General features: G+C 39.1%; 1 long non-coding RNA gene across 1 annotated transcript; it reads left to right on the plus strand.

Annotated features, from left to right (window-relative positions):
- The first annotated feature begins 708 nt into the window (after positions 1-708).
- LOC141652054 (uncharacterized) lies at positions 709-2,364 on the plus strand. The gene is made up of 3 exons (XR_012546952.1): positions 709-752; positions 1,663-1,735; positions 2,288-2,364. It is a non-coding gene; the product is annotated as an uncharacterized LOC141652054 (long non-coding RNA).
- Positions 2,365-23,732: the final 21,368 nt, after the last annotated feature.

Below are 23,732 nucleotides of genomic sequence, written 5' to 3' on the forward strand. Positions count from 1 at the left end.
TTCTTTAACTGTGTTTTCCAGCGTGGGGCGCTTTTGGTTCGGCCGTCGATGGTGGGTTCACCGGCTTGGTTAGAGTTCCAAAGGTTTATTGTTGATTATTGTATTTCATGGCTTTGGTTATACAACTGTTTCTCTCCCTTTTTTGATTTTAATATTACTAATATTTTATTCCATGGGTTTTGGCAGACCGCCTGCAACATGTTATGTAATCTGGGTTATTGACGACATTGTAGTGGTTGGAGTGTTTGCGGGGGCTGAGATGATTGAATCTCTTCAAAGGTATTTACTCTTCTTATAAGCGATTTTGCATTCCATTCATCTTTCTGTTTAGGCTTTTGGAGTTTCTAATTATGTGCTGATTTTGGACCATTACTTCCACCAGTATACTGTTACTCAATCAATCTATATTAGGTTTAGTTTGCTGATTCATTATTTTTTTCCATCAGGTCTTCGGCGGCTGGAGTTCATATTTTTTTGGGCGTTCAATTACAAGCCTTGCTGCGATTGCTGAGTTGGCGAAGACGGATCATCTGATTAAGGACATCTTAGAGGAGATCCGTAGTTCTGCAAGTTTTTTTCATTGTTTAAGTTTTTGTTTTATTCCGAGACATCTTAATAGTGTGGCTCATGGCCTGGCTCGGCAGGCCATTAAATTGTAGAAACTTCCTTTACAGTTGTCAAAAAAAAAAAAAAAAAAAAAAAAAAAAAAATTACAAGCCTTGCATTCCAACTTCTGCATAAATTTGCTCTTTGTATGTGCTGCTCATATTATTGTATTCTTGGTTTTTTAACGTGGCTATGATTAAGAACATCTCCTACCAAAGGTTTTACTCTTTCCTTATATAGTGTGGCGTTTATTTAGGTTTCACCGGAGTATTCCGAATATGCTGCTTGACCTTGTTGATTATTTTATTTAATTGTGTTATGGTGTAAGTTGCTGATGTGATTTGCTTGTTTAATACATAGTTGTGGTTTGTTTTCCAGATCGTTCCCACTACATGATATTTGATCTCTTTGCCTTTTTGAGCTCTTATATTATGCGGGTTTTAGAACAATCTTTTCAGATTATATCCCGGAGTTTTGAAAACGATTTGTTCAGTTTGTATTGTGGTTTTTTTTTTAAAATGATCTATTCACAGTGTTTCTTTGCGTTTTTAAAACGATTTAATCATATTGTATTATGAGATTTTATCTATACCCTTTAAAAAAAGAGGTATGCGAGTACTTAGCTCTTATGAATCGTCCATTGATCTCCTTTCTCAGCCATTGATCCTACCCTTTGCATCGCTGCCTCCACACTCTCACAACTTTCATCCACTCATTTCCGTCTCCCTCCTCACTTTGTAGCGTTCTCACCCAACCATTCCCATCTCACTCTTAGAAACCCGTAGGAAACCTAGCAAGTCTGAATCTCCTCGAATGTGAACGGTTATGCGGCCCATTTTAAGTTGTTGTTTCCATTTTTTGCTGTTATTGTTGTTATTATTACCACTATTGAAGATCTTGGTTTTGTTTTTAGTTATACCCGTTTCAATTTTTTGTTACTGTGGTTGTTATTATTGATATTTTCTGAAGATCTCATTGTTTTTTTTTTATTAGTTGTGCTTCTAACTAATATTACTATTTATACTGAATATTTTAAACTTTTCGTCTTTGGGTTAGGATTTCTGATGAAGGATTTCCTTGAAGGTGGCATATCCTTTTTCTAGGCGGTCTTGGCTTCCATTTATTCAAGGTTTGTTTCAGGAGGACCTCATTTCATTGGTAATTTCATTAGTTTTGTTCATTTTTAGATACAATTGTAGGTCTGAAAATGGTGGGATATGAGGCAAACCTTGGCCTCCTCTCAATTAGCACATTCGTAAACCCCGTTAGCTAAATTAATTACGATTCTAAACTTTATCAAGCCTTGAGAATTACCGTTAGATTAACTAAGACAAGTTGGATCATGTCTAGGAAATCTCATTTAATTATAAAAGCTGATATCTGTGACCGTTGTGAGCATAATTAATTAAGATTATATACTAAAATAACTGAGAATTCTAGGTGGTTGAGATTTATTTTATTCCTTTCTTCTCTATGTATATAATCCATTACGTGACGCGGTAGTTCATCATCTTCGTATGTGATGAGGACTTTTATAGCAAATCTTACGGGGGAAGACTGGCCCAACATTCGACACATCCCCAATGTTTCAATTACTGATCAGTGAACTGATGTGTAATGACTTTCAATTTGTTTTTGCAAGTTGAGATGTACACTTCTGAAGTATAGTGCTTGATTGCAGTGGTGTTGATGCAACAATGCTGGCTTGTATTGCATTTTCGTGCCCAAACCTGGAGTCGTTGGAGAGATTGATCTCAGAGTCATTAGTCAATCGGATAACTGGGAAATGAAAGGGAGAAGCCTTAAAAAAAAATGGTTTCAACTTTAGCCCCACCGGTAATTATATATTTTGATCACATGCTAATTAATGATTGTTTGATGGCTTAATTGCATTGCATGCGCATATCTTCTGACATTTAGTTAATATCATTTGACACGTTATGATTGAATATTATGACTACTTTCTGATTATTTCACTTGAATATTATGACTACTTTGGGGTCACGTTTCATGGTAACTTGATCGGCGTTCTCCCTATTGTATTTGATCATTGTTAGTGTCAAAGTGTAGCCCTAAAAGAAACGATTTTCGCTGCTATTAGTTGTTGAAGAGAATGGAAGAAATGTATGGTTCCATGTTGTCTGCTTCAAACTGCTCGGTTCCCAGCTCTGCAACCAGACGATTTGACCTTGCTGATCTATCCTCTCAGTTATCACAGGCATGTTCATCTCTTCGTTTTTAACCAGTCATGAATGATCATAATTATAAAACTATTTGAAAATTCAAAATTCGGAGGGGTATTATGTCAACGGTAACACCGGGCGGGGAGGGTTTGGGTAGCGGAAACGGTTGGTGAAAGTAGAAAACTGGCTACCCCTTTCCTTGTATAACACCACCCTTATTTCCCAATTCAAAAATCTTAAATCTCAAATCTCATCATTTCACACAAAACATACACCGAATTGTTTACATATCCGCCAAATTGTTAAATCCTTAATTTGTATGTGATTCTACGTTTGGATTGAGGATTTAAGCTTGATCTTAATCTGAATTGACCATACCCAAATAAGATAGTGGTATAAACTAATGAGATCAGTCCACGTCCAATAATAGATATGGTCACTGCACATTGGGAGGAACATTACTGATGAACAATTTGCATAATCCCATAGCAAATATCAACACCATAGTTCCGGCTAATGATGTTGAATGCATAACTGTGGAGAGTGTGGAAATGGCGGATGGTAGTAATATGCTGATTGATGACTCTGAGATCAATAATGCTAGCTGTTACACAGGAATAATTTTGATGACTCTGAGATCAATTAATCCAGTGAACCAAACAATTGAACCAATCAAATACAACCCACGACCAAACCGTGATGACTGATGGCGGCTCGGTGCTGACATATCAATAACAACTAACAAGCCAAATTGTTTTTCTCTAGCCTTCATTTTCAACTTTGAGATATTGATTGATTTGATTCTGAACGACTGAATATAAAATCTTTACTAACTCCCCTGATATTCTATGAGAATTTGGGATTTGATTTTCATGCATTTTTCTCCTGACATTTATTGTTTTCTTGAAAATTCTTCTCCTTTCACCTCCTACATCTCTCCCTCAACTTACCCCTACCCTCACCCCCCACGCCACCCCAACCTGGCCACCAGGACACCACCCCTACTCCCTAACTCAAAAACTAAGCAGGCCTCCCATGAATAAGTATAGCCCATAACTTACCTGAAAAAGAGACGTAACTGATAGTTGAGATGGCCCAAGATCGAGCGCATCTTTGATATAGGAATTTGTGAAAGGCCTATTAAGCTATTAGAAGCCAACTTAATGACCACAAGTACATATGGAGAAGGCACTATTTGTTTGAGAAACTTGCAGCCTGTAACACATTTACTATTCCGTTAATATGCCGGTCAACTCTCCTTCTCCACCTTCCTAAGGTTGTTTATGTACTTGTCATGTGTGTTTCGTTTTATTCCTGATTCTCTGTTTACCATCTTCACATGTATAGGATAGTTTTTGTACAATAAGAGTTATTTATCCTTCATTATGTTGTATGGCATATCTCTTAGATGCACATATGAATTATATGATACTAGCTTATATGTGAGGTGAAGCATATGGATCAACTCTCCTTTTCCACCTTCCTTCGGTATTGATGGATTAAGCTGTGGCAATGGAATTTGTGAATAAATATGGATTACTTTGGAGTTACTTAAGCTGGAATATTAGTAATTTAGGAGCTCGGAAGATTGGGTAGGCACTACTTGTAGAATTTGTGGATGGTTTATGATGGGGAACTGAATTGAGATGTTACAGAATTTAGATCCCTCTTTCTCTGGAAACATTTATATTGGAAGGGGCGATTGATGTTTATGTTATTGAGTTATTGGGGGCTTATCGCTTCAATCTCGTAGTATCATAACAAAAAATCCTGAGTTCTGATTTGTCTTAAAAAATCACAGCATTAATTTTAGAGATTGTTGTTTAATTGTAATATGGGGTAGTGTGAAAATGGTGGGAGCCAGATCCAAGTGAGGAGGAGAGGGAGAGCGTATGTATGTGCTTGGTTTTGTTAATATTGAGGGGCAGGGGGGTGGATAGATGGTCGGGGTTAAGGAGAGGAAGGGTAGAGGAGAGAGGGGAAAGAGAATTGAGTGAGGGAGAGATTACCTCTGCTTTATTTTGTTGTGATTGGAAGGACGGAGGGTGAAAGGAGGGAGAGGTAGTCTATACTTGATTTTGTTCAGATTGAAGGACGAGGGGGGTAGGGTGATAGAGGAAGGGAGAGATAGTCTCTCCCTACAAACTATCGAGGACTTTAGTTAATGCTATCTATGATTTTATACAATTTAATCGCATATAGAAATTTATTTTAAATGGATTTCAGAGGAGTGCAGAACTATTTCCCTCTTACCATTCATAAATTTGTATATGTGAACCTCCAGAATTAATTAGTTCAGTGTGTTTTGGTGGTTGCTGTTTTTTGGGATCATCATTTGGGCTATGTATTGATGGTTAAAGTTGCTACAATAAGTTTATTAACAAGTATGGCTGATTTTGGAGTTACTTAGGCTGGAATATTAGTAATTGGGTAGGTGAGTAGATTGGGTACGCCAACTTTGCTTTATTTTTAAATAAATAGTTTCTCCTTTATTTGGTCGAGGTTGGAGGAAGGGGAGGGGGTAGTCTATGCTTGCATTTTGTTTAGATGGAGGGGCGGGGGATGAAAAAGGAATAGATAATGGGAGAAGAAGTATTTACTTGATTATATTCATATTGAGAGGGGTGGGGGCGAGGAGAGGAAAAGAGGGGCAGAAGGAAGAAAGGAAAAGTTTGTGTGTTTGATATTGTTAAGATGAGAGACAGGGAAGGGATGAAAGTAGTAAGATGAAGGGTGGGGGAAAGAGGAAGGGGCAAGTAATACACCAAGGGAGAGATGGTCCCTTTTTTCCATTGTATTAGGGAGGGAGGAACAAGGGGAGTGACAGATTCTGTTGAGATTGGGAGGCGAGGGCGGATGGGGGAATAGAGGGAGGGGGAGATAGTTTCTGCGTACTTGGCTGCGTCCAGATTCGTTCAAACCATAATTAAAAGGATGAGCTTGAGGCGTGCTCGGGGCAGTGTAAAGCCATAGTTAAACGACCAATGTAACAGGCCAGGGTTGAGATGCAACACTGGTCTTATATGCAAGAGACGTTAGGTCTGTTTAGGGATGAGATGGACAAGTTTTGCGTAGTATTTTCACTTTGATTGTTTTGTCTCGGGGTTGTGGTAAAATTGATTGTTTCTTTTTTCAAATAGTTTATAAAACACTTATATTCATTGCGCCACATTTATTTAAAAGTTGAATTTATTCATAACTTATGAGGCCTGATGTTGTCATTAAGATGAATGGGGAGTGCGTAGATTAAGTAACACTAAGACAGTTGGAACTTCGAAGGATAATCAAACCTGTAACCCATTGTTGCAATTTCTGATATATTCCTTTACTGGTTTCAATTAAATACAGGTAATGAAGTACGACCATAAAGTCATGAACTACCAAGCCCACGTAATTGCAATAAACGGTTCTCTGCCTATATTCTAGACAATGCATATCGACTTCTCGCTTGCCAGAAATATTTTGCATTTGCAGTCCATCTAGCAGTAGTCGGCTTGGGTAGCGCCCTGCTATACAACATACATATGCAGCTCGCAATCTATTCATTTAAATTGGCTAAGGATTGAGTCAGCTCAGGTCAGTCATTCGAGTATTTGACACTTTGGTAGATCTTATTTCATGTGTGCTATTTTCAGATTATTTCGTGTCTCAACTGTGATGTTGTCTCATCTCTGTAGTTTTTGTTTACTACTCCCTCCATTTTTTAATGATGTTCTGACGAGTATTTTAATAAAGTGGGAACATCAAAAAAATATGGAGGGAGTACTATATTTGTTATGTAGATTTACTAGAGCGTAATTTCAACTTATTAATTTCGGTAAATTTAGGTGTCTTCTGGTAGTTTTGATGTGATTATTTTTGTGCTGATCCATTTTGGAATGGGTCAACAGTGTCCAATAAATTTCGGGACAATATTAATTAGTTCGTCTCAATTGCCATATAGGCCCATTCTCGTATAATTATGCTTAGGTCTCATTCGGTCTCGCGTCAGGCCAGTCTTCCCAATCTTCTGTGCGGCTGCTGTGCTTCTAGCTGTTACAACTCTAAGTTCTCGCTGAAATAGCTTATGACCGGTAATGTTATGGGAAGGCCTTTAGCTAAAATTCTATTCGCATCGAAGAGATTTCCAAATTTAGAATGTGAAAGTATAAAGCCATCAACATCGTTGTTCACTGTGCCAACCAATTCTCACATTTAGTTTAGTATATCTATCTATACACATTAAAAAACAAGAAGCACTCTTACAGTATATCTTATTACTTCTCTTGTACTTTGTACCAGCTTCGAGTTCTGAACTACAAAAGGGAAAAGCAGTCAAACTTTGAAAGACCATTGCTGGGATGTTCTTTACCGAGCTTCAGAGTTACAGGGTATGTGAAGCATGGATGCTTGGGGCACCAAGTTTCCGAGTTTGGTCCTTCTGTGCTGCGAATAAGGAAGCTCGAGTGTCAGAATGGTTGGATGGCAGTGAATGGATTGTGGGGAGGGTATACGAAAGTGTATTAGGAATTGAAGTTAACGAGATTACTAAAATTCCTATATGCATAGGCCCGGGCGAGGATGAACTGATATGGCATTATTCCAGGGATGGGGTGTACTCGGTGAAGAGGGGTTTTGCTTTCATTTGATGATGGATGAGCCGTGAAGAAACCTCAAGAAGCAGTGACAGAAAAAGACCCCATCTGGAATGCTATTTGGAAGATTGAAACCCCACTGAAGGTCAGATCTTTCCTGTGGAGCGCCTGCTGGCTGTTGTGACGCTCTTCCTTGTGGCACAAATTTACTAAAGGAGAGTACACGAATTTAAACCTACCTACAGCCGATGTAATTTGACAAATGAGTAGGAGGTACATGCTCTAATTCAATGCCTTTTTACCAAAAGAGTGGGAGTCTTTGGCCATTGACACGGATGAAGCATGGAGTCGATTCAGAAGTAATGAGGAATGGAGCCGAAGTAATTTAAAGATAAAGGATATGAAGGAGTTCAGTAAAATGTTGAGAAATGCAATAAAATATTGGAACAATTATTTGGAATTGGTGTATAATGCAGGCACTGAACTACTAAAGTAGCTGCAACATATAATGACAAGGGATGTGGTATAAGGGGTTGTGGTGCGGGATCACTTGGGATATGTAGGGCGCGCCACAGTTCAGCAGGAAAGACATCAGTGGTGCGCTAATATAACGGAGGTGAAAACGGCGGCGTTGGGTCTGATAATGGCAAGGCCGTTGGAAGTTCGTTCAGTAATTCTAGAGTTTGACTTCCAGCAATTGATCCGAAAGCTTGAAGCACAAGGTACCCTTCCCAATGACACGGGAAATGTTAGTGAAGGAAATTCTTGAATTAGGAGCGAATTTTGAATCAGTAAGTGTCAATATAACATTGTTATAGTGTTAGCCGGACTACTACGAATGCTTTGCATTACTAACTTCATCTTACTCCAACTACACGTAAGCTAAGTTATATAGTGTCAACTGTGTTCCATGTACGTATATGTTCGGTTGTTGAGCCGTGTTCGTTCATAGGAGTATATGACAATGCCTCTGATGTGTTTTGCTAAACTATGTTGTATTGTAGGTATTTTACAATACTCCCTCCTATTCACCATTTTTTTCCCTATTTCCATATTCGGAATTTCTTCCCTATTTCCTTTTTTGGGTTGATTTGTGTGGTTCAAATTAAATTACATTGTAGTGTGGGTAGAATAGTTCTTGCTATCTTCGATACGGATTTTGGGAAATGTAAATCGCAATATCCATTTCCATTACGATGCTTATTAATGAGGTCACCTACACGATTAACCAAATTGGGGCACCGCGCCCGGGAGGGCGCGGAGCAACGACTAGTATTAAAAAAGCGAAAGCAACCTCTTCTTAAGGTAGCCTTCCTTCCTAAAGTAAAAGACTTGATTCTTGTGTCTTACGAGAGATAAAGTTTGTTTTCTTCCTTCCCTTTTACTTATTGTTTTACCTTATTTTTACATAAAAACTACCATTTTTGTACTACATCATTCAATTCTTCTTCACCAAGTAGGCAAGTACTCCACTCCGTATCAACTTACGTAAACCATTCATTTTCGACATGTGTTCGTATATCATTATTTGTACTCCGTAACCTAAAAGTATAATTCTTTGATAAGGTATTCGAGGGTAAAATTGTATTGTATGATGTACAACCGAAGGAATAATACTTTGAAATTTCGAACTTAAAAGGTCAAAGTTGTACGTTCAAAATTAGAGAGGTACAATCATGTTATATTTGGTGAGACGGTTGTATTAGATAGTTATCGTGTCTATTAAAATCGAGATTTTGGATAGATTATCGTTCTAGAAGTTCAAATTAAAAATATTAATGTTATATAATTAAAATGTGGTTTAAAAATGCGTCCTTATAAATTTTCCACACAAAAAACAAAAATTGAATGACATATGGAGGTGCAAGGAGCACATACATCTTGAATACTTCTAGAGGTTCAAATTAAGAATTACTAAATCATAATTTCTCTAAAAATTTTGATAAATAAATTTAGAAATATGGTAAGCTTGATATTGATCGCTTAACAACACATTATTATTTTTTTTCTCAATTTGAGTAGTGTGGAATTGAAATGTGCCATGTTTGATAACATATCTTAGTTTATATTAATTGACTAGTCTCATGTATTTTATTTTATACTGCTAAAATTTATGTTTGATTCAATCAACTAAATGAATATCATAATGTTTAATTCAAATTCATGTTATTCTTGTTTTAATGATTAACTAAAAATTATAATCATAATGTTCTCCTACAACAACTTCACTTTATTATAATTTGAGAGGGAGAGATTTCATAAGACAATTACTCGTATGTTATTGATAGTAGTTGTTGTGACTACATTACAATATACTTCATCTGTTATGATCATTTGTTTACTTTTAATTTTGATACAAAGCCCATGAAAAGGGGAGGGAACCACTTGTGGTGGTCGACTGGTCGTTAGTGGATGACAAGTGGATCATAATGAAGGTGTATAGTCAAATTATCATAAAAAAAACATTTATAATATAAAAAAGGTAAACAAATGAATGAGACATTGTAAAATAAAATAGGTAAATAAATGACCAAGTAGATAAATACTGTTTGATATAACTCTATTCCAAGATCACAGAACGGGCATAATCATTTGTGCTGTAAAAAAAAAGGTACTAAAAAGTAGTGAGGGTAAAGAAAAGAACAGAGTGTAAATGAGCTGAAAGTTACAGAGTAGAGAGAGAATCTTGATTTATGACTGATGAGGTGTGGCAGCTATGAAATTGAATGATCGACGCTTTATTTGAGTCAAAGCTGCTATGTTTATGCCACACCCATGCTCCTACAATAATAATACTCCTATTTCATGGTTTCTCATTTCTCAAAAATTTGACTAATATCGTGTATAAGACAATCTAATACTCGGACATGTTAGACCATCCCCAAGCAGAAGGTCGATATAATCGGGTCACCAATATTTTTCCTCTTAATCACACCTTAATTATCTCGACCCATTTTTATCCTCCCAAGCAGAGGGTCACGACCTAGGTCAGCAACCCAATTATTTTCCACTTTCCAGCCAATGAGAGACTGCCACCTACCGGGTCACCATACTCAACCAAAGGTCACCTTCCCTTTGTTTTGACGGTTGTACTTTTTTTTTGTTTCCAACCAATGGGAGAGCGCCATCTACCGGGTCACCAACAAGGTCACCAACTCAACTCAAGGTCACCAATTGACCCTGAGTTATTCAAGGTCACCAAATTACCACCTTAATACTCCTTAATTACCATCATTAGCATGACCCAACAAGGTCACGACCCAGTTGGTGACCTTGCTTGGGCATGGTCTTACTCGATATAGAATCCTTATTTAAAATAAGTATATCCGTCTTAAGTACCCTTCATATAACATCCGATTTGTTATAATATTTCGTATATTGTATGTATACCACATATGTATACTCCATACTTAATTATTCTTTTCCTTTTATCAGTGTTCACAAATATTCTTTACTTTTGATAATTATTCTAAGTGAATATATTCTTAATATGGAGTATGAATTTATCCTCTTAATACATGTCACTAAAATCCAAGTAAACTACTTTTGTTACCAAATTAAATGAAGAAGCGCAGCTTTTACAACTTTCATAAATTCTTGTTTAAACCTAACATACCTGTCTTAGATTTAAAATGAATAAATATAGTACAATTAATAAGATAAAAGGAGGATGTTTATGAACTAACCGTAACAAAAGGTTAAAAAGATGGATTATCACATACATAATGAAAAAGATAGGATACAAAACATCCACTGAGGTGTTAATGGTAATGGCCTAAGACCATCCCCAAGCAAGGTCAATTGCTTGGTCATGACCTTGCTTTGTCATGGTTAATGGGGTAATTAAGGTATTTAATTGGTGACCAAAGTTGTTAATTTGTGACCAAAGGTCAATTTGTGACCAAACTTGGTCACTTTGGTCACAAATTGACCACTTATGTGACCTCCTATGTGTCCAAATTTGATTGGTGGAACAATAAAAAAATAATAAAAAAAAGTATATAATATGATAGTGGGTATGATTGGGAATGTTGTGAAGTGGAAAATGATTGGGTTGATGACCTAGGTCGCGACCTTCTGCTTGGGAGGGTGAAAATAGGTCAAAGTTAATAAGGTGAAATTAAGAGTAAAATCGGGTCGTGACCTAGTTAGCGTGACCACTGCTTGGGGATGGTCTAAGAGCAAGTCCAAAGCTCACCATTTACCACTTCACTTTTTAAGATAATTTATTTTTGAGCTATCAATTCATTTTAATAGTTTAGCCTAAATTTTAACTAATTTGACTGATACTCTTAATTAATCAAACTAATTTTTAATGGTTGTATTTTTAAGTTCCCAAGTTAAATAATTGGACTTGCTCTTGCCATTAGTGAAAGTCCTTTTAATACATGTTAAGATTATGAATATAATCTTGCAAATAATTATATTTCTCTTATAGGATGTGATATACGATTAATTTACCTCTAATTCCCTCTTTCTTTTATGCATACCGACTCATATCGAGTCGGTTTCGGGTGTTTTTCCTTGCATATTGTGCCCAATACCCGTACTTGTTACCGTGTGTGTCCTTTTGTAGGAAACGACCCAAGTATGGAGAAATTGGGGCAAGAAAGGCACCCCATTGCCTTTACATGAAGAAGAGGGGAAGAAATGGTGAAGAGTGTGTTTTCTTGAGCCAGGCCGTCAGTCTGCCACCGCAAAACACACCCAGAGAATCATCAAGTTTTTGAAGAAAAGATGAAGATCTGTGTTTTGCTTGGAGGCGACAAACCGCCCACCGGTAAAAACAACAGCAAGTGGAATTAATTGGAGTTTTGGTGAAAAACAAGCTTGACCTCGGCATTGGTAGGAGAACATGGCGACCGGTCAACCGGCATTTCACACATCAACAAAGAAGAAGAAGTCTTGAAGAGTGTGTTTTTTGCCGGCAGGCGGCAGCCGCCCACCGGCAAAACACGGATGCGGATATTTTAATTCATTGCGGTTTTGCGGTTGGACCACCGGCCGGTCCCACCGCAAAACGCAGCATGACAGAAATGATTTTGGGCTTTTCTCCTTTTTCTTCCTCTTTTCTTCCTAATCTTGTACAAGCCTATAAATACCCCCTCTTAAACCCTTTTGTACACACAACCCTAGATCCAGAATTTTTACCCTTTCAAGCTTTAAACTTTCTTAATCTCTTTGTTAATCTTTCTTTAATTAGAGAAGTTCTTCAATCAATTAGTGATTGAATTTGGGTTTGTAAGAAGATTGAAGGATTTCCTTCTTTATTAATTTTATCCCAATTCCTCTTTCACTACTTTGTTGGTATTAATTCTCTCCCTATTCTCATTTGTTTACATTTTGTTCTTCTTTTATGTTTGTTAGATTGTTTATGTTAAGATTGTTGGTGTTTTAGCAGGATTTTCCTGGAAGGATCCGGCTTGATTATATAGTAATCAGGGTATCTAGTTCTATATGACTGGAATAATACAAGTAAATAACAAAGGAAGATTTAAGTATAAGAAATAACGTTTTTATTATCTTGACAAAGTTGAGTACAATAGTGTATGTATATCCAGGATATTCAAGAATAAAAGAGATAAAGTGTAAATAAAATTGACTAAGATTGAATGCCTTTACAATTGTTAGATTCTGCTATTTATAGTTCTACAAATGCTACCGTTGCCTTTTTCTTCAACGTCTTTCTCCATTATAGGAGCAGTTCTTAGGATTAATAGGGCATGCTTCCTATTTACTCGCTTGACCCGTTCCAATCTCAACCAATTTATAGCCTTTCCTCTTCTTTCCGTTCACATTCATAGATTATATAGTTTTAGGTTTGGACTTGGTCTTCCTTGAAAATAGGGCACGGTTATTTGACTTATACAATTATATTTCTTGTTTATCTTCTTAATCACTGCTTCAATACTCGCAAGCTATTCCATACCGTCCATCAGGCTCTTCTTCCAGGATTTAGTGGTGCGCTTGTTATAATATCTCTCAATGACTAAATAATGACTAGATTTGTCCGGTCCTCGTCTCAATCAATCGACCTTGTTAAGTCGGGCCAGGTTATGGTCGAGACCAGGCTAAACTGGGCCTAACAATTGCCCCTTGACATTTTACCCGTCTTTGGATCCGGCCAGGGGGGTGAGATATCAACTTTCAGGGTTAAACAATAAGAAGAGTCATATTTATTCGGTGACTCTTAGACTCCTACTTACCGTTGAACACCTGCAACGGCTAAGTGACATCATCTTTGACAGTTTTGCAATTCCTAGGTTTTTCATGCCGTTATTCATCTCCTATAAATACGGTATTTAGGGCAAGGTTATTTTTCATCAAATTTCCTCCACTTTCTTTCTTTGAATATTCTTCGAAATTCTTCCAAATTCTTCCGAAATTCTTCCCTTCTTCTCGTAATCTTGTTTCGTTATTTTGTATTTTCTCGATAATTTCAATTATAATAAATCAAACACTTAGAAATATGGGAGCCAAAAAACGTCCTGCATCCCAGAGAGCTGCTGCTGCTGCTTGAGCTGAACCCACAGACATCCAAGAGGAGGAGGTAAGGAAATTGACCCTCCCGCTCGTCTTTGTGGCTTTCAAGTATCAGGATTTTGTTTTTTTTGCTCTTCAATCTTTGGATCCTTACTTTCTGAAGAGAACTTATTGAAAACAAATTATGACAAGATACTAAGGGAGAAGAAAATAATTCTGAGTCGACCGAGGTATGGATTCACGAGTCTTGTCGATCGAGCTAATGGGTGTCACCTGGTTGGTTCGTATTTTCGAATGGGCATTCAAAGCGGTGTAAGTTACCTTTTACTCCCTTAATGATTGACACCATTCGTGCTATGGAGGTGTCACCTTTTCAGATTATGCCGATGGTTTGGAAACTTATCCATTCCATAGAAAATTTATGTGCTAAACACAATCTTGTGATTACTCTTAATGATATCAAGCGTATATCATTTTAAAAATCCTGTTGTTGGTCGTTTTAATTTGAGAATTAAGTCAAAGATGTCTCCATTAATTACTAACCTGGACTCAGGAGATGACAAGAGTTGGGCAAAGACTTTCCTGTTTATCCGGATGAGACTCGGGATCGGGCTTTGATTATCGAGATATCCTCCTTTGGAGAGTGGTAGGTTTCTGTACTCTTAATTTGTAGTTATATTAAATGAGAGTGAAGCATATAAGTCTTACCTGTATATTTTTTTTTGTAATGTTTGTAGCTCCTGATTGGAATCATGATCCTCTTGACGAGGAGGTCACATTGCAAGGATAGATGCTTTCCTCTCTATTCCGGAGGAAGAGAGGACTTGGCCACTTGTTTGGGGGGGAATTGTTGCCCGGTATATGAAGACCAAGTGACCTGGGGTCAGAGTACCCAAAGGCAAGCCTAGTTTCTTTGCTCTTTCTGTACGTCTCCGTATGCTTTTATGTTGACCGTTATCTTCTGTTGTTCTTTGCTTGATATTTACGTATATGTTTTTTATATATTCAGTATTTAGGTCTTTCGCTAGGGTGGCTAGCTTTTCTGCGAAGGATTTGAAGGCTGGGGTGGCTAGGATTCTTTGAAGCAGTCCAAGAGCCGGGGGAGGCTAGTGGGAGTGACAAAACATTGGATATCGCTTTCGATGTCCGGCCTCCTCAAGATCCACCCAGGGGTAGTGTCACAGGGGGTCGTCCGGGCTCAAAAAGAAAGAGGGAAGATGATATCCTGGAAGAGGAAGAGGGAGAAAAGGTGCCTATCCAAGCTCAACCACTCAGGAGTATAAGGCAAGTGCCTGCTAGGATTGATGACATGGATGATGCCCGGGCTCGGATAGATGAGTTTTCTGCAAAGATGAGCGACCAGCTATTGTCTGCTAGTACCCTTGAGTCGTCTACCAGGGTGGTTTCTATTTTGACTTCTCTTGTAACAAGGGTCTTGAACTTGCTTCCCAGGCTAGGGAGGTTAGTTGTAAAGGGATATTTTTAATTGTTTATGTGCCTTTTGTTTTACCTTGTATTTGGCTAATTGATTTTGTATGTATGTAGGGGTTGTATGCCGGGCTGGCTACTGCTTGTCAACTTAGGGACGCCCAGGCCAAGGTTACTAATTTGGAGGAAAAGCTGGATAGGCTAAACCGTGACCTGCACACATCCAGGGGTAATGAAGTGGTACTTCAATCTCAGTTGGGGACAGCTAAGGAGGCGGTTAGGGCTGCTGCGGTTTGTGAGGTAGCTGCAAAGAATGCTGAGAAGGCTGTTAGGCAGGAGTTGGAAGCTGAGAAGCAGGCAATGCAGGATCAATTAAGAAAAAACGAGGAGCTTGCTGCTGAAAAGAAGTTGGTGGAGGCGCGGTTGGCGATCTTTGCTCGTGCTTCTTCGGGAAAGGCCGGGTTGATGCCATGAGAGATCCGAGAATCGGCCGGGCTAACTGGAATCCGGACCGGGATGAGATGGCTTTGGACGCTCGTATCTGATTTGGCAAGTATGGGTCAAGAAGAAGAAGTGGATTCTCCTCCTTCCAAGGCAAAGTCCGGTGATCAGGAAATGGTGGATGGCGTGAGTCGATTCATGGCTCAAAAATAACTTAGTTTTTTTCTTTTGGGTTTTGGTCTATCCAGGGGGAATGTCCCTGGAATGAATATTTAGAGTATATCAATAGATTTTTTGGCTCATCCGGGGGGATGTCCTGGAATGGATGGTTATTAGGTGGGACCAATTATTTTGGGTGAATAAATATTTGGTCTTTGTTTTGTTTCTTTTTGTTGTTTTGACAAGGTACTTTTGTGATGTTGGATGTGTATCTTGGATCTGGCCGATTATTCGACCTGGATCAGGCGATTTTATTTGGATCGAGCCGTTTTTATCTTTGGATCTGGCGATTCAATGTGTTATGGGTGGGGTTATTGCACATGCGGAGGGCTTATGTCCCTTGCACATGCGGAGGGCTTATGACCCATTTATGTCATCTGATCTAGGAATAGATTTTCCAGGTTTGTATGTTATGTTGAGCTCAATATTTAAAGGCTGTTTTGCAATGAATTTTGAATATCAGTTGAATATTTGGTGGGGTGGCCCCCAATCTTTAAGATTTGTTTTAAATAAGATGCAATATGTAAAACAAGTGTTGAAGATTTCACTAAGTAAATATGAGAACATAGATAAGTACTTGGGCACATAATTTGAAGAAATCATATACGGCATTTATTCATATAACTGCAAGTATCATACATGTAGTTTTCAGGCAAGAAGTATTTGAAGTAAAAAGTTATACCTGGATCGTGCGATATATTCTATATGTGAAATAATTTTAAATGTGTAATATTCCAGGCTCTTGGGATCATTTCGCCGTCCAGGGTCTGTAATCTATAAGCTCCCTGGCCGACTATTGAATCAATCAGATAGGGGCCTTCCCAGGTTGGGGCCAATTTGCCAGCATTCTTTTCTTTTGTGTTTTGGAATACTTTCCTGAGAACAAGATCTCCTACCCTGAATACCCTGGCTTTGACAGTCTTGTTGTAGCTTCTCGCAACTCTTTGCTGGTATGCTGCTAATCTGATGCTTGCTGCATCTCTTAGCTCTTCTGTTAAGTCCAGGCTATCCTCCATTAGAGGTATATTGTTTGTTGTTGTGTTCAGGCTACATCTGGCTGATGGAATGTCTACTTAATTTTGGGATTATCGCTTCACATCCATAGACCAAGGAGTAGGGGTTTGGCCTGTGGATGTTTTAGGCGTGGTTCTATCGACCCCAAAGGACCAGGGGGAGTTCTTCAGCCCATCTGCCTTTCCTTTTTCCACTTTTTCTTTATGCGGTGATTACCACCTTATTCGGATTACGCTTGACCGTTGGCTTTTGGATATCCTGGTGTGGATGTTACCAGATTGATGTTCCATTGAGCACGGAAAGGTCATTGTTCTTTTTCCCACAAATTGCGTGCCATTATCACATATTATTTCAGAGGGGATGCCATATCTGCATATGATGTTGTGTTTAATGAATGCTATGACGTCCTTCTCCTTAACTTGCCCGTATGATTCAAACTTCTATCCATTTGGAGAAGTAATCAGTCATTGCTAACATGAAAACCTTTTGTCCGGGCGCTTGGGGTAGTTTTCCTACTATATCCATGCCCCACTTCATAAATGGCCATGGTGCGGATATGGAAAGTAGTTCCTCGGATGGTGATGGATATATGGTCCGTGAATCGACAAGCTTTGCATTTAGAGCTAAAATCCAGGCAATCGGCTCTCAAGGTAGGCCAATAATAACCTGGGTTCGAGTACTTTGCTTGCCAGGCTTCTTCCACCTTTGTGATTTCCACAAGATCCTTCATGGATTTTCGATAATATCTGCTCACTTCCTGTGGTTCCAGGCATCGAGGTAGGGCCCACCTGCGATTTCTTAAAAAAGCACGTTGTCAATAATAGTATATGAAGCAGCTTTTATTTTTAGTGCTCTGGCATCTTGCTTATTTAAGGGAAGGATTCCCTGTTGTAGCCAGTCATAGTAGGGTTTTGTCCAAGAATTAGCAATGTAGATTGGGAAACTCTCATCTTGTTTATTTATTGCAGGTTCTAATAAATGCACGATGGGTATTTTGTCGAAGTCAAGGGGACTAAAGTTGGATCCTAGGCCGGCTAAGGCATCGGCCTGGGTATTTAAATCCCTGGGAATTTGGTCAATATTAAAATTTAGAAATTTTGATTTTAGCATTTGAACAACATCTAGATAAAGCATCATTTTGGGGTCTTTTTGCAAGTATATATTCCATTTACTTGGTTGGAGATGAGGAGGGAATCGTCACGTACCTTTAAGTTTTGCACACCAAGGTCAACACATACCTTTAATCCGCTATCGGGCTTCATATTTCGCCTCATTGTTGGTGGCCTCAAATGCACACTGACTTATAGCCTGTACTATCTTATCCCCCGTGGCGATTTTAGTACTAATCCTAGGCCTGTGCCCCTCGTGTTGGCTGCTCTATCGACAAATAGGGTCCATTCTAGGTCTGTTTGGTCGTTGGTCGGTTTATTTACTTCTTTTATTAGGTCGGGTTCTAGGGTCGGACTAAAATCAGCCACAAAGTCTGCTAGTGCTTGTGACTTAATTGTTGTCCTTGGTTCAAATGTTATATTGTATGTGCTTATTTGGGTGACCATTTGCACATTCGTCCAGGACAATTCTGGTTTCCTAAGTACTGATTTGATAGGAAGATTGGTTCTGACTATTATAGGGTGACTTTCAAAATATGGTCTTAATTTTGTGCAACTCATAATTAAAGCTAAAACATATATTTCTAGTAGGCCATACCTGATCTCTGCATCCAGTAGACTTTTACTTACATAATAGACAGTCGTTGTTGTCGTCGCTTCTTTGACCAGGATCGCACCGACAAAGATTTTGTGGATAGCAGGTATCTTTGTCGGGGTTCATCTTTGACTGGTTTTGCCAGCAAGGGGGGAGAGGAAAGATATATTTTCAGGTCTTCAAAGGCAGCCTGATGATCAGGGGTCCATTGAAAGTCCTTGTTCTTCCTTAGCAGGTTATAGAACGATTTGCATCTTTCTGATGATCTTGAAATGAATCTGTTCAGGGCCGCTATTCTTCCAGTCAGCTTTTGTATGTCTTTGACTGTTTTTGGTGGTTCCAGCTCTAGGATAGCTTTGATCTGTTCAGGGCTGGCTTCTATTCCTCTTTTTGTCACCATGTAGCCCAGGAATTTGCCTCGCCGAGACTCAGTGGCATTTTTGTGGGTTGAGCTTCATATTGAATTTTTCCAGTATTTGAAAGGCTACTTCCAGGTCTTTGACGTGGTCTTCTGCCTTTTTTGATTTGACTACCATGTCATCTATATAGACTTCCATGGTGTCTCCTATTTGATCTTTGAACATCATGTTGACTAGCCTTTGGTAGGTTGCTCCTGCATTTTTTAATCCAAAGGGCATAGCAGTATAACAATATATACCTCTTTCAGTGATGAAAGCTGTGCTTTCCTGGTCTGCTGGGTGCATTTTTATCTGGTTGAATCCGCTGGAGGCATCCATGAATGTCAACATTTCGTGGCCTGCAGTGGCATCTACCATTGCATCGATGTGTGGTAGGGGAAATGGATCTTTTGGGCAGGCTTTGTTTAAGTCGGTGTAATCTACACAGACTCTCCATTTGCCATTTTTCTTTTGGACGACTACCACGTTTGCAAGCCAGTCAGGGTACATTACTTCCCTGATCATTCCCATGTCCAGTAGCTTGTCAACTTCTTGGTTGATGATTTCATGCCTCTCTGCAGCAAATTTCCTTCTTTTTTGCTGTACAGGCTTAAAGGATTTGTCAATGTTCAACTTATGAGTAATAATATCAGCATCTATACCAGTCATATCAAAATGTGACCAAGCAAAACAAGACATTTTAGTTTTGAGAAAGCTGACCAGATTTGGTCTGATTGAGTCGGGTGCATCTGACCCTACAAGTACTTTCCTGTCAGGGAATTCTGGATCTAATGTGACTTCTCCTGTTTCCATCTGTGTTTGTGCTATATATTCTTCCCTGACAGGTGACTTTAATTGCTATGCAAGGGACTTACCTGACTTTGAGGGTTTCAAAGCCTGAGTGTAACATTCCTGAGCCGTCCTTTGTTCTCCTCTGATGGTGGTTATCCCCCATTCTGTTGGAATTTTCACGCATTGATGGTATGTTGATGGGATTGCTTTGACATTGTGGATCCATGGTCTGCCCAGGATTACATTATACGAAGATAGGCAATCCATTACTCCGAATCTCTCATATGAAGCCACGTCGTCCACATAGGTAGGCAAGCTGATTTCTCCCAAGGTGTTCTTTGTTTCTCCACTGAATCCAACCAGGACGCTGGATTTCTTGATGATCTTCCCTTCGTCTATTTTCATAGCTTTAAGGACGTCAAGCATCACCAGGTTGATTGAGCTGCCTCCGTCTATCAGGATTCTTGACACCTTTGCTGTGCCGATCTGCATGGTGATTACCAGGCTGTCATGGTGCAGATCTGATATTCCTTGTAGATCCGAGTCATCAAAGGTAATAGCAGGCAATGACTTGGGCCTGAGAGGAGGTTGGAGTCTGGATTCCCTGGATATTCTTTTGGCGGCTGAGCTGGTCAGACCACAGATTTCTGATCCTCCATTTATGAATTTGACTTCATAGATGGGAGGAGGAGGAGGAGGATCTCTGCTGCTTCATGGGTCTCTTTTGTTTTGTCCTTCATCTTTGTTCTTTGGCTGCTGGATTATGTCTTTCAAGTAGCCTTTCTTTAGAAGATATGCCACCTGTTTCCTGAGCTGGATGCATTCTTCTGTGGTGTGTCCGATGTCCTGATGGAAGTCACACCATCTTGATGGGTCTTTCCTGGGGTTGTCGGATTTCTTTGGCCATCTGATTTGTTTCTCCAGGTTTTCTAGGCGTTTGATTAATCCTGCAGTATTAATAGAGAAGTTATATTCAGGAATAGTTGGAAGGCTAGAAAGGTTACCTTTATGTTCTTGTGCCATATTGACTTCGGATCTTTCAGGCCTGGAATAGGGTGCTGATCTGGGGTTGCCTCCTTTCTGGTAGGAGCTTTTCCTGTTAGTGTGTCCATAGCCTTGCTTTCCTCCGGATGAGTTCGTTCTGAAGTTGAGGTCTTCTTCTAATCTGACATGCTCTAAGGCGATGGATTGAACAGTGGCAAAGGTTGGACATGCTTTCTTGGTCAGGTCTGCATAGATGTCACTGTCAAGCAGGACTCCTTGTCTGAATGCTTCTACCGCTGTTTCTTCGTCACATCTGGGGATGGCCACCTTTTCTTTGACAAATCTGGCCAGGAATTCTTTGAGAGATTCTTCAGGAAGTTGCTTTACCCTGAACAGGTTACTGGGTCTCTTGGCCATATCTCTGCTACTTGCGAATTGTTGATTGAAGGCATTGATCAATTCTGCAAAATTCTTGATACCTCCATTTGGGAGATTGATGAACCATTGTAATCTTTGCTCCGGTGGGGTTGTACCAAAGCCTTTGCACATGCAGACTTGCCTGAGTTCACTGGGTATTGAGGCAGCCAACATTTTTTGTTTGAATATGGCAACATGATTTTGTGAATCAGAGGTTCCATCATAAGTTCTCATGGATGGAACAGTAAATTTCTTGGGAAGATCAATCTTTGCAATTTCATCTGCAAAGGGTGAGTCTGCAAAGCTGTCAACTTCTACTTCAGTCACAGGGTCTGGCACTCCGGGTATATTTTCTATTTTGTTGTGGAGTTTTTGGATTTCCTGAAGCATAGCCATCATTATTCTTTGCTTCAGATTTTGTTTGTCTCATCATTGGGAATGGTCGGAGTCCGGATAATGTATCCTTCTCGGGGTTCCAAAATTAGAGAAGTCTATATTTTTGATAATGGATGAGAATGGGGTTCCTGGTTCAAATGGTCCTGGAACCCGAAGCCTGATTTTCCAATTTCTTTTTCAGGCTAGACTCAGATTCCTTCAGCCTATTGATTTCTGCTTCAGCCTGAGCTGCCCTTTCTTGGATTGTTTCCAATTCTTTGATCTTGGCCAGGGCAGCCGCTAATTGTTGTTCTGCGGTGAGTTCCACCATTTTTGTGTGTGAATATTAAATGAAAGATGATAAGGAGAATTTTATTGATTGTAGAACTAGATGCCCCACGGTGGGCGCCAATTGTTTTAGCAGGATTTTCCTGGAAGGATCCGGCTTGATTATATAGTAATCAGGGTATCTAGTTCTATATGACTGGAATAATACAAGTAAATAACAAAGGAAGATTTAAGTATAAGAAATAACGTTTTTATTATCTTGACAAGCTGAGTACAATAGTGTATGTATATCCGGATATTCAAGAATAAAAGAGATAAAGTGTAAATAAAATTGACTAAGATTGAATGCCTTTACAATTGTTAGATTCTGCTATTTATAGTTCTACAAATGCTACCGTTGCCTTTTTCTTCAACGTCTTTCTCCATTATAGGAGCTGTTGCCGGATTAATAGGGCATGCTTCCTATTTACTCGCTTGACCCGTTCCAATCTCAACCAATTTATAGCCTTTCCTCTTCTTTCCGTTCACATTCATAGATTATATAGTTTTAGGTTTGGACTTGGTCTTCCTTGAAAATAGGGCACGGTTATTTGACTTATACAATTATATTTCTTGTTTATCTTCTTAATCCAGCCTGCTTCAATACTCTGCCAAGCTATTCCATACCGTCCATCAGGCTCTTCTTCCAGGATTTAGTGGTCTGCTTGTTATAATATCTCTCAACAGCTAAATAACAGCTAGATTTGTCCGGTCCTCGTCTCAATCAATCAGCCTTGTTAAGTCAGGCCAGGTTATGGTCAGACCAGGCTAAACTGGGCCTAACAGTTGGTATTGTTTGTTTGTAGTTGTTAATTTCATCATTGTTCACCTTTTCATTGTTCATCTTTCCTTTGTTTCTCTTTCATTAGTTCATCCTTGGGTAGTTGTCCTCAAAGACTTAATCTTTGAGTTGATTTGGTTAAAGATTGTGTCTTTAAGTTTAATCACCCTTGTTATTAGATTAAATCATCTTTCCTTACACCTATTGTTAGATTGTTGCATGTTTAGTAGTGAATTTCATCTTCCCACCATGTTTGTGACCAAAGTTTCCATCTTTATTGTCTATTTTGCAATTAGGACCATGATTAGTGAGTAGTCTCCCACTAGGGCTCGGTTTGACCCAACATGAGTAATTTCACTAATTGAATTTCATAAAGGCTAATTATTTGGGGAAATTGGTGAGGGTAGTTTAGAGGATTGACATGGTTTATGGGTCGACTTTTGGGTAGTGTTGACTTACGACCCTTGACCACCAACGAGAGTTGGTTAGGTTGTGATTTGGATACCCGAGACTTGACCCTATTGTTATCCTTGGTTGAGACCGAGAAAGGAGAACCGGGGTAGGACACCTCTAAGCTAGCGTTTGAAATCGACCCTCGAGAGAGGGAGTGGGATGACCCGGGAATTGACGGAGCTTAATGACCTTAGCAAATATTGGACTACCTTGGGAATAATGCATGTTTTTGGGGTAGTCGGGTATTGAGTTAGGGATTCCGACCTTCGAACCCGAGAGGGGGGTTGGTGGGTAGTACTAGTGTCCTATTTCGAACCCGAGAGGGGGTTTTAGGCGAATTAGAGTTGTCACCTCCTCACCTTCCTACCCTTGTGATTAGCCTAGAGATTTGATTGTGTGGAATTACGAATTGTTTGGGAAGAACCGAGTCTTAGGCCTTTTAATTATTTGATTTACAACTTAGTTCTATCTTGCTCACTTTTTATTCTCTTGTTTAATTGCATTTCATTTTATTTTGTCTAATTTAGTTATTAGATTAATTCTCTCTTCCCTT

Source organism: Silene latifolia, chromosome 4 (genome assembly GCF_048544455.1).
Source record: "Silene latifolia isolate original U9 population chromosome 4, ASM4854445v1, whole genome shotgun sequence".
Classification (NCBI taxonomy): Eukaryota; Viridiplantae; Streptophyta; class Magnoliopsida; order Caryophyllales; family Caryophyllaceae; genus Silene; species Silene latifolia.